Below are 10,960 nucleotides of genomic sequence, written 5' to 3'. Positions count from 1 at the left end.
TAATATAAATTGAGATAGCCGCTTATGGCTCTGGGCTACTCTATTAGAAAGCATAGTTCTAGAATTCAGTGTTACCCTTCCTCTACTCCTTAAGTTTTTTTTAACTGAAATGTCTCCATTTCAGTGAGGCCATCCATGACCATGTGATTTTAAATTGTAGCCCTTCCCATCTGACCCTTTCCTGCTCTCTTTCCTAGCCCTCCAATGTTGCCATCCAACATTCTATCTATTTTACTTATCCATTTTCTCTGTTGTCTGCCTCCCCACAACAAGAATATAAGAAGTCCCACAAGGGCTTGAAAGTCTTTTTCCTTTTGTTCAGTATCTAGAACATATTAGTTGAAGAACTGAATTTTACCACATATGAGGACCCAGTTTTTCAAAAGGAGCTTAATCTGGATTTTTACATAAACTCTCCTGATTTTACAATGTTGGAAGTTAAAAAAAAAAGCAAATCCTATGTATGCCAACATTGCACAGGTCAAACAAAACCACTGGAGTATCAGAGCTGATTTTTACTTAGGAGAATGACATCATCAAAGTTAAAGTTTATGGAAATACCTATGGTTAGAAAACACAAGTTTTATTGGCTATTTGCAGTGGGGGGAAATGGGAGACCAGGAAGATAACTCTGACTTTCACCTAGCTACAAAGCGATGAGGGTTTGAACGAGCGGGGTCAGTGGAAACAGAGAGAGGTTAGATGTCAGAGATATAAAAGAAAGCTACTCAGGGCTTGGACACATGTTAGGAGGAGTAGAAAAGTACTTCAGGTGGTGATACAGATTGTATTTTACAAAGATGACCAACACAGTGTCTCCTGTCCCTACGATCTTCTGCAATACAATCTTGCCACTCCCCCATGAAGAAAACAGGATTTATTTCTCCATCTCCTTGAACCTGGGCTGGCCCTCTGACTACTTTGGCCAGTAGAATCCAGCAGAGGTAACAGTGCCTGTTCTGTAAGCAGCCCCTAATTGACCTGGTAGCTTTCACTTCCTACTCTCTTGGGACGCTCCCACTCAGAGCCCAGCTTCCTGTGAGAAGCCCAAGCCATCTGGAGAGTCTAGATAGAAGTGCTCTGGCAACTGAGCTCCCATCCAACAACCAGCATCAATTGCCATCCATTTGGAAGCCATTTGGAACCTCCAGTCTAGCCAAGCCTTCACGTGACCCCTGTACTAGCTAACATCTGACGGCAGCCACGGGGAGAAGCCAAAGCAAGAACTCCGCAGCTGAGCCCAATCAACCCACCGAACTATGAGAGTTAGCAACAAATTGTTTTAAGCCACTCAGTTTAGAGGTATTTGTTACACAACAATAGATGAGCAAAACATATGGTTCAGAAAAGTGTGAAGAACATACCCCCTTATGAATTCAAAAAAAAAAAAAGGAAATTTATACTTATATTTGTATGTGTGTGAAGAAACGTGAAGTTTTTTGCAAGTGGTCAGACTTGGCTACATGAGAAAGGAAAGAAGGGAGATGTTTTTCAAGCATAATTTTTATTTTATTATTTTTTTAAAAATATTACGTATTCAAAAAAATTAAATTAAAAAAAATGGCTCTGGATTTAGAGAAGTCAGGAAGTAGGGGGAGCTGGTTTTGAGGATTTTCGTTTTACACAGCAGTTAAACTAACTAAACTAGGAGGCACCCCAGTGAAAATCTGACCAGCAAGAGCAGAGGGTGAGCTGGAGCTCAAGAGAAAGGACTGGAGAGAGAACTATGCTGGGGTCCGAATATCTGATAGTAAAGGGTGGAACTGGCCTGCAGTGCTCAGAGGACAGAAGGGAGCAGAGACGCTCAGCCCCTTGCTGCGCTGGGCCCTTGGAGAACACACAGCACGTGTCTTTCCATTTCTAGTTGTATGAAATTTGAAGCAGTGACTCACCTTGCTTTTCCCCCTTTAATTTTTGTGGTCCCATGTGATTATCAAGAACGCCAAGGAGAGACTTCCCTGGTGGCGCAGTGGTTAAGAATCCGCCTACTAATGCAGGGGACACGGGTTCAAGCCCTGGTCTGGGAAGATCCCACGTGCCACGGAGCAACTAAGCCCGTGCACCACAACTACTGAGCCTGTGTTCTAGAGCCCACGAGCCACAACTACTGAGCCCACGTGCCACAACTACTGAAGCCTGTGCGCTTAGAGCCTGTACTCTGCAACAAGAGAAGCCACCGCAATGAGAAGCCTGCGCACCGCAACGAAGAGTAGCCCCCCGCTCGCTGCAACTAGAGAAAGCCCAAGCACAGCAACGAAGACCCAACACAACCAATAAATAAATAAATAAATTAAAAAAAAAAAAAAAGAACGCCAAGGAAAGCATCTATTAGCTGGGTTTTCCCTTGTGTTTTTCCCCTGCCTTTGTACCTACATATCTCCCGATATATGTACACAATGTATGTCATGCTAAAGAGTCTCCTAACACCATAGCTATCAGGACTTTGGTGAGTCCTCCTTGGTGTCCAACGCTTCCCAACATCTCTTGTTTTAATTTTCCCTCTATTTAAGATGTTTTGCATTGCTTTACCAGCTCTCTGAAATGGAAAACCTAAATACAATTTCGCCTCTCTATTCAAGCCTGCCAGCACTTTAATATGTAATGATCAAAATGGATTGAATCAGACCTTCCCAAGGAGTAAGGGTGAGCAGTGGGAGATCAGAGGCAGAGTTTGCACTAGAAACCCAATACAGTGCATACCGCCTCTGCTGAGAATGCCACATATAACTGTGTACTCGATACTAACATTATTTTTATGTTTTCTTATGGAATGAATATGCAGTCAAGAGAAATGTAGCAAAATAATGAAACATGTTTCAAACCTAAAAATGTTAAGCCTTACTCATTTTATTTTAGTGTTCAAGCATCATAAATAGAACTATCTGCCATCAGATGGTTCATGACAAACCTGTGTGATACTGTGCTATTATTTGTGTAGTGCATCACGCACTATGCGTCGTGCAAATATTGCCCTCGGGGATGGTACATTTTTTTCTTACACTATTAGCATTGGTGGCTCCAGCCAGAGACTGGCTGATAAGGGTGGATGCTCTTCCTTATAAGTTTGTCCTCTATTTCTTACACTCATAATCTTGAAACAAAATCCTTCTAGTCATGCCTTTTTATATGCCATTTACTGTTATCATCCTGGAAATTTCTTTTTTTAAGTCAGGTGTGCAAGTTTACCAGGCCCTTGGGTATATAGGACACTGGTGCAAAAAAATACCCAAGAAGACAGAGCAAGAAGGCAATAAGAAAAATAACTTGACCAACAGACAGCAAGAAAGCCAAGCCAGACTTATCCCATCCTCCCTGCTCTGCTTATGGAAATCTACTCATCCTTTCACAGATCAAACAATATCTCCTCCCAGAAGCCTTCTCTGCTCTGCCCATTGGGATTAATCCTTCCTCAGGTAAACCCCAGAGTATACCTACAACTATGAATCTACTTTCACGGCCTCTCTTATCACAGTTAGTCTTGTATTTGAATTAAATGTTTGCATGTAAGACCTAGATGAGGTTATAAAACCCCGGAGGGCAGAGATGATTCATTTTTGTATTCCCCTCTAGTGTCTATTGCAGTGCCTAGCACATTCTAGATGCTAAGTTAAAAAATGCCTGCATGAATGAATGCTGGATGAACAAATGAATGAACAAAGCTGTGATTAGCCAAACACTGTCATCCTAGGTTGAGGAAAGCAAGCCAGAGGTCTTAGCAGATGCAGAGTCTCAAAGGTCACAGGAAAATACATTATCCCAAGGGTGATGGGAGGCTATAAATGGACTCCAGATGGTGGCATGTTCAGATCAGCAGGGAAGGAAGATGATTTTAGCATCAGTATGTAGAGTGCTCTAAAATAGGGAGACGTTGAAAGCTGGGCAGCCAGCAAAGCAGGTTATAGAATCCCAGGCATGAAGTATTAACATGGTAATCTATAAAATCGGGTTAATGGAAACTTCTGTGTTTTCCTTATAATACTTGCATCCATGCATTCTGTGAAGAGTTTCTGTGCTAATTAAATGAGATGACGTTTGCAAAGCTCTTTGCAAACTTTAAAGCACTGCACCTAGAGCACTGCCTTCCCGTAGGGGTGAAAGGGAAGGGAGAGATGAAATGATGCCTTGGAGCAAGCAGAGCCTGGACCAGGATGGCAGAAGGGAGTGGGAAAGCAAACAGGGTGTCAAAGGTCATGCCCAACCAGAAGACAGAGACCTTTGACAGTATGTTTCTTCCTGTTTGTGAATGTGAAACATCTGTAGCATTGACGCACAAGCTAAGTACAGAGTAAGCCGTGAGAAAATCTGCCTTAGAGCATTCTGGCAACATTGTATGAGTTCAGATTGGTATTCGAAGATCTTGGTGAGAAGATATAGATGTGGGGCTAGAGAACACTCAGAGCAGGAATGTCTCCTAAGTTCTTAAATATAAAGAAGCTCTTTAGCTTAAAGAAGATGACAGCACTCAAGGGACAACAAGGTCATTGTTTTAATATACCTTGAATATACAGAAGAGAAATTGGACTCCTTCTATACAGAGTTAAGACTGAAGATGGAAACCACAGAGTAAAATTTCTTCTCAACATAATAAAGGCTTTTCTATCCACTTAAAGTCCATTTTGAACCTAAAATAGTCCTTACCCTTGCAAAATAGGGGGCTTACACCAGACTTCATGGAATTTTGTTTTATCAGACGCATGATTGGATTCAGTGACCTGTAAGCTTCCATCCAACCCAAACATTCACTTTTTTCACTGGCCCTAGTGAATACTGAAGTGGTTACATAAGGCAGCAATTCTCAAAGTGTGGTCTGGGGACCTCTGGGGATCCTCAAGACCCTTGCAGGGGTTCGATACGGTAGAAACTATTTTCTTAATAATGCTAAAATGTTATTTGTCTTTTTTGTTCTCATTTTCTCATGAGGATACATTGGTATTTTCCAGAGGCTACGGACATGTGATGTTGCAACAAACGGAATGCAGGAACAGATAAGGCACTCCAGCAGCTCCTTCTAAGCCAAACATCAAGGAAATTAACAAAAATATAAACAATGCCATTCTTTTCACTAACTTCGTTTTGTTTTGGAAAAGTTATTTTTCATAAAACATATTTCTATTAACATCTAATCAGTTTATTATTAAATGAATTAATAAATATTTTAAAATTTTTGCCCTTTTCAATTTTAATACAGTAAGTATCCATAGACATGACCCACAGAAAACAAAAGCTCAATAATTTAAAAGTGTAAAGGGGTCCCAAGACCAAGGAACTTGAGAACTGTTATTATAGGGCATGGTTAGAAAAAAAATTTCTCTCTGATAGTAAGAAAGGAGGGAGATGTGAACAGGCTAAAAAAAGCTTTCTGCCTTGCCCACTTCCCAGCTACCTTTGCTGAAGTAATACCACTTTCATCCTGACACAGAACTAGTGATTTCCACAAAGGTGGCTACTAGAGGGACCTGGGTGGTGGAATGGGGAGACCCGTGCTTTGCAACCAGATGGGCCTGAGTTTAAACCCAGATTTTTCCACCTTCTAGTTACATGGCCTTAAATTACTTGGCTTCTCTGAGCCTCCATGATCTGTTCTGTGTAATACTAATACTACCAGGTTGCTGAGAAGATTAGACAGGATCTACGTGCAGACTCTAACCCAATGAGGTACCTCTTAAATCACAGCTCTTTATGTGGCTGGAGCTGCCGTTGATCAATCCCAGGTGAGGCCCAAGGAAGCCGCATGACCTGGTGAACAAACAGTGGTCTAGATATGATCTTCACCAACTTTTCCCACATAATCCCCTCTCTAGGCAAACCCCAAATCTTTACACAGGTTATTCCCGAAGCACCTTCTTTACTGCCAACACCCGAAACATGACTTCTTCATCCTTTCTACTCTGAATACAGCTTTGGGGGAATAAAACAAACACTGAAAGTGCAATCAAAAAACCTAGGTCATGTCCCACATTTCTTGATTTATTAGCTCTGCGACCTTCACCAAGCACTTCACCTCTTTGAGCCTGTTTCCTCATCTATAAAACAGAGGATAATAAAACCTAGTCTGTGGGATGGTCATAAAGGCTAAAGTAAACAATGCCTATGAAAACACCTAGCAAACAGTGAAATATATATGTGTTGTCACTAATAAATCTCGTCTATTCTATGTTCAAAACTGGTCTAACCTAAAAAATTCCACAGCGAATACTTAATCAAAATTATCTCCCCACAAACACACACATACACACATGCAAGTACACGGTGATTGGATAGTAACATGAAACTTTGCACACATTTTTACAAGCACACAAACTTTGTGAATGTGTTCTAGGCAATCCCCCCAGTTTGTTTTTCTAATCTAAAGCTTTGTATCAAGCCCGGATAGAGAGAAACACTTGACATATCAAACTTTATCTCTAAATAAACCTACTTAAAAGAGGTAATGTTGATAAGAGCAGCAATGAAGAACTTTCTTAGGAAATTTAAATGTGACACTTATCTGATTCTCTCCCTCTGACCTGGTCCCTTAGGAGGGAAAAGAGGGCTTGAGGAAGAGATGCTTGAAGGGGTAAAAATTCACAACTGCTGTTAGCAGAGCTGCTAACTCAATCTTTTATCTGCAGGTGCTCTTTTATGTCTATTGATTTAGAACTAGGAAAAGCTGTTAGTCATAAAGTTTCTGATGATTCCTGATGAAATGTCAAAACCTGCATCGTCAAGGCTGAGAGAATCTGACTCTGTTCTCCAGTCGATTCAGGATGAGCCAGTTTGGGTCATGGTCCCCTGGGCTACGTGCGTATTTGTGACCCTTGGCTCCTCTTTGGCTGTAGACTTTCTGAGGACTAATGCCATTCCTTCCAAATATTGTGTGAATTCCCCATCACTTACAGAGTTGTTCTCTGCAATGATGGGCATTACACGGAACTGTAGTTTTATGATTTCAGGTCAAAACTGTTTCACTTTTCAAATAGGTAGATTTGAAACGTTCTCAGATACCATTCACAATAGTAACAACAGAATTTCATACTTACTTACAAGGGAGACTCAGAGGATCAACAGGCCTTAATATTTGCAAAGTCTTAATAGTTTTTCTCAAGCTGTATGGACAAGATGCTTTTTAGATCTCTATTTAGGGTGTAGACATTAGAAGAGAAGAAGAAATATAGTCAAGAGTCCATGAAATCATAGGGAAGACTTGGAAGCACTGTGGAAAGGTGAACGGGTTACGTCTTTGGCCTCAGTTCCATCATTTGCAAAATGAGGATAATCACAGGACCTGCCTCATTAGATTATTGTGGGGAATACATGAGATATTAAGTGTAAAGTACCTAGAACAATGCAGGCACAGTCAGGAGTTGCAGGTGTGTTAGAAAGTATCTTTATTACTCTCTTCAGTCTGGGCTACATAGATTTTAGAAGGCCTGGGAACTTCCTGAAATCATATGAAGAATGCCTGTGTACTTCTCTGATGAAAGAGACATAGGCTTCATCAGATTTTCAAAGTAAGTAATCTACTGACAGAAACTCCTAAGACCCATGACGCTTGGGCTGAGCCTAACTCCCTAAATGTGAGCGTGTATAGACCAGAAATGAAGATAGATGTAAGCTGCCCCATTTACATTTGCAGCATTAGTTATGAATTCCACTACGATTTAAAGGGTTGCTCCTTCTTTCGTGGACCCCTATCTAGTACCAGAGGATCACCATCCAGCACCCTACCACCACCACTACAAGATATAAGCCTGAAAATGAACGTAAGTTAACACTCCACGCTGGTGTTTGTCAGGTGGATCAGTATCTCCTGGCAAAGAGGCTTTTGGAGGGATTGAAGGCAGTCTGGGAAAGGGCAAAACAAGTGGAGATTCGACAATCCTGTTGATGCTCAAATCCTACAAACACCCCCAAAGAAGAAGTGACAATCATCACAGGATCAGATATGACAGGGAAAATGCTAGAGGAGAAGATAGCAAAGAAGGCATTTACAGGAGGCTACTTTGCTTTCTGTTTCAATTTTGCATTTGTCTTTCTAAGGCAGCACAGATCTTCCATAAGAAGAAAAAGACAGATGGGATGACAGAATTTTGTGGCTGTTTTCTGGAGCATTTACTAGAGAATTTAAGACTCTTCAGAGTTACTGTTGGATATGTATTTAGAATAATTTTCTGCCATGACAACAGGTAATCCTCATAAAATTTCAGGCTCTAACAAGAGGGCAGACATGTTGCTTTTCTAGCGTTTCTGCCTTTCAGTTTGCAATATTAATAACCTTGAATAGCTACTCAGTATTCTAAATAATTGAAGCTGCCTTGCTTGAAATCTACTTTATTGCTGTTGGTGAAAAAAATGATTAATTCATTATTCTCTCTGGACAATTTGGACCACTTCCTGAAATGGGCCTTATGGCTTGAAGATCACACACTTTTGGTTCACATTACATATCTCTGGACTCCAACTAGAGGTGACGCTGATTTTGCTCTAAGAAGCATATCAACATTTGATGTTCTTTTTTCTTGCTGGCTTAATTATAGATCATGCCCAGGAATCAGACAATATTTATAGAACATCAATCCTGCGCTCAGCACCATGTGAGCTACAGATGTGGATGGCAGCCTTCATTCCCTCAAGGAGCTCAGAAAATAGTTGGGAGAGTTAAAACAATCACATTTGAAAAAAGAGAAAACTATTCAATAGTCACTAAGCCCTACTGTGTTCTGAGATGGAAAGATGAATAATTGGGGCTTCTTTTCCTCATAGTAGGGGCGCTCTTATTAAGAACTTTTTTGGGGGGAAGAGCTTATAAGACTTGCAGAACTTCAAAGGAAGAGGAGGTCAGTGAGAATTGGCAGAGTTAAGGAAGACATCATGGCTCAGGGACATGTTGAAGGCTGAGAAGGATTTAGACAGTCAAGCAGCGGGAAGAAAGAAAATCATGGATGTTGAAATGACCAGCTCTGCATGATGCCCAATGCCAGGGGTCTATACACAAGCTGCACACCCATATCCACTGGCCCTGGAAATGATCATGGCTTGTTCATGGTAACAGGAAAAAGCAAAACGTCTTGAGTAATGGAAAATGAGAGCACGCTGGGCTGTGAGGGACAGGCTAGAATGTGGAGGGCCTCGAAAGTCAGGCGGAGTACATTGGAAGGTGTGTGGTAATCCATAGGGGGCACAGTATGTTTCCTAGCTGGGGACGGACATGGTGGAAGCATGCTTGGGGATCATTAGCCAAGAAACAGGAGGCAGAGTTGCCTAGAATATCTGGAATTAAGATCAAGGAGGCAGACTTGGAGGTATCACAGTGACACCCAGTTGAGGTGATGACAACTGAGGCTACTAAGTAGTCTAAGCAGGAATGGAGAGGAAAGGAAGAGTTGAACATATTGAAGCAAAACCCAACAAGATGATGACGTGGAGAATGGAAGATGAAAGGGGACTCAGGCAGGGGTGACAGCTGCTTTTGATGACCTGCCCCAAACAGTTTGGCTGCTCAATGCCTTTGTCTAGGATAATAAAACAATGTGGAATCTTCAGTCCAATAAACTCACTTGCCATTACTACAACAAAAGAAACACAGAAAATATTTTTAAATTTTAGGAAACAAATTCTGGGAAACCAAACAAGGGATTTTGTGCTTCGCAGTTCAATGCTAACTCCGTTTGCATCAGGGCTAAACTAATACCCCAACAGGTTGCTAGGAGAAATTTTCTTGCAAGACATGTTTAAACTAAAGACAGGATTAAGGTCCTCATAATTTACAGAATGACCTACTTCAAAGGAAGTCCATTTAGAGGTAATGGGTGGATTTATAGGAGTTCGTAGATTTACCCAGAGCCTATTTGAAAACTTCACTCCATATAATACTTTAATCAATTCACAGGGGAGGCTTTTCTAAATAATTAGATGGAAAATAATAGAGTGCCACGCACTTTTATTATTTCCTTTTTACCAGTAAATGAGCAGAAGGTAAATAAGTCGGCTGAGATGCGCGGACTGAGTCAGGCACAGCTCTTTAAATCTGTGGTTCTGGCCTTTAGCCCTGAGCTGAAGACCATGCGGCAATGAAGGTGATTAAACGCTACAGTGGTGGACCCCTGAACGTTTCATATAAATCCTTTAAGCCAGCAATACTTCTTAGGATTAATGCACTAATAGAAAAAGATTCACAAAAGATGCAACAGAGAAATAGCTTCTGTGACAGAACCTTTCCTATTGGGGCAAAGATAAGTGATCCTGCTGGCAAAACAGCTGCAGAGCCTACACACATGGTCAGGTGAGGCCTTGTTAACGAGCTCATCTAGAGCCTTGTCCCAGAGCCATCCTCATTCCAGAACTGCGGGTCTTGCTGTAAATAGTTTTCAGAGGGTTAAGGGAGCCTGCAAGGCTGAAAGTTACTTAGTGTGGAGTGTCCTTAGCGTTGTTCTGAGTAAGCACTGAGAAGACCTCAACCTCTGACGTGCACTCCATCAGCCTGAGAGTAACGCAGGCTTAGGGTCAGTGGTCCTTAGCAGAAGTTTTACTGCACACACAGGGCAGCTTGCATTGTTCCTAAGAAGTCTGTTTCTCTCACAGTCTCTTGGACTCCTATTCAGAAGCAACCCCCCTACCACACCCCCACGGACAAAGAAAACTTCACAGCAGTCGTTAGAGCAGCCCCATAAGGAAATATGTGGCTCAGGCACAAGACAACTTATTAAAATCATTCCACACTGATGCAAACACACCTACCCAACATGGAGATGTGATGCAAGAGCACAGGCTAATCAAATCCAATAAGCACTGAAAGGATTGGGCTTTTGTGTTTATGGAAAAAACAAAAAAAAGCAGAGTGGTTAATTTGAAGCAAAAGCTTTTCCATAAGGCAGGACTGTAGAGCAACCCTCCCTGCAAAGAGAGGCTCCAGGGTTCACCAGCTGATGGACCACTTACCATCTTACCACGGAAAGAATGCAACGCAGTGTGTCATCCTGTT

Source organism: Balaenoptera physalus (assembly GCF_965194825.1).
Source record: "Balaenoptera physalus genome assembly, chromosome: 8".
Classification (NCBI taxonomy): Eukaryota; Metazoa; Chordata; class Mammalia; order Artiodactyla; family Balaenopteridae; genus Balaenoptera; species Balaenoptera physalus.
Note: the sequence above shows the minus strand (reverse complement) of the source record.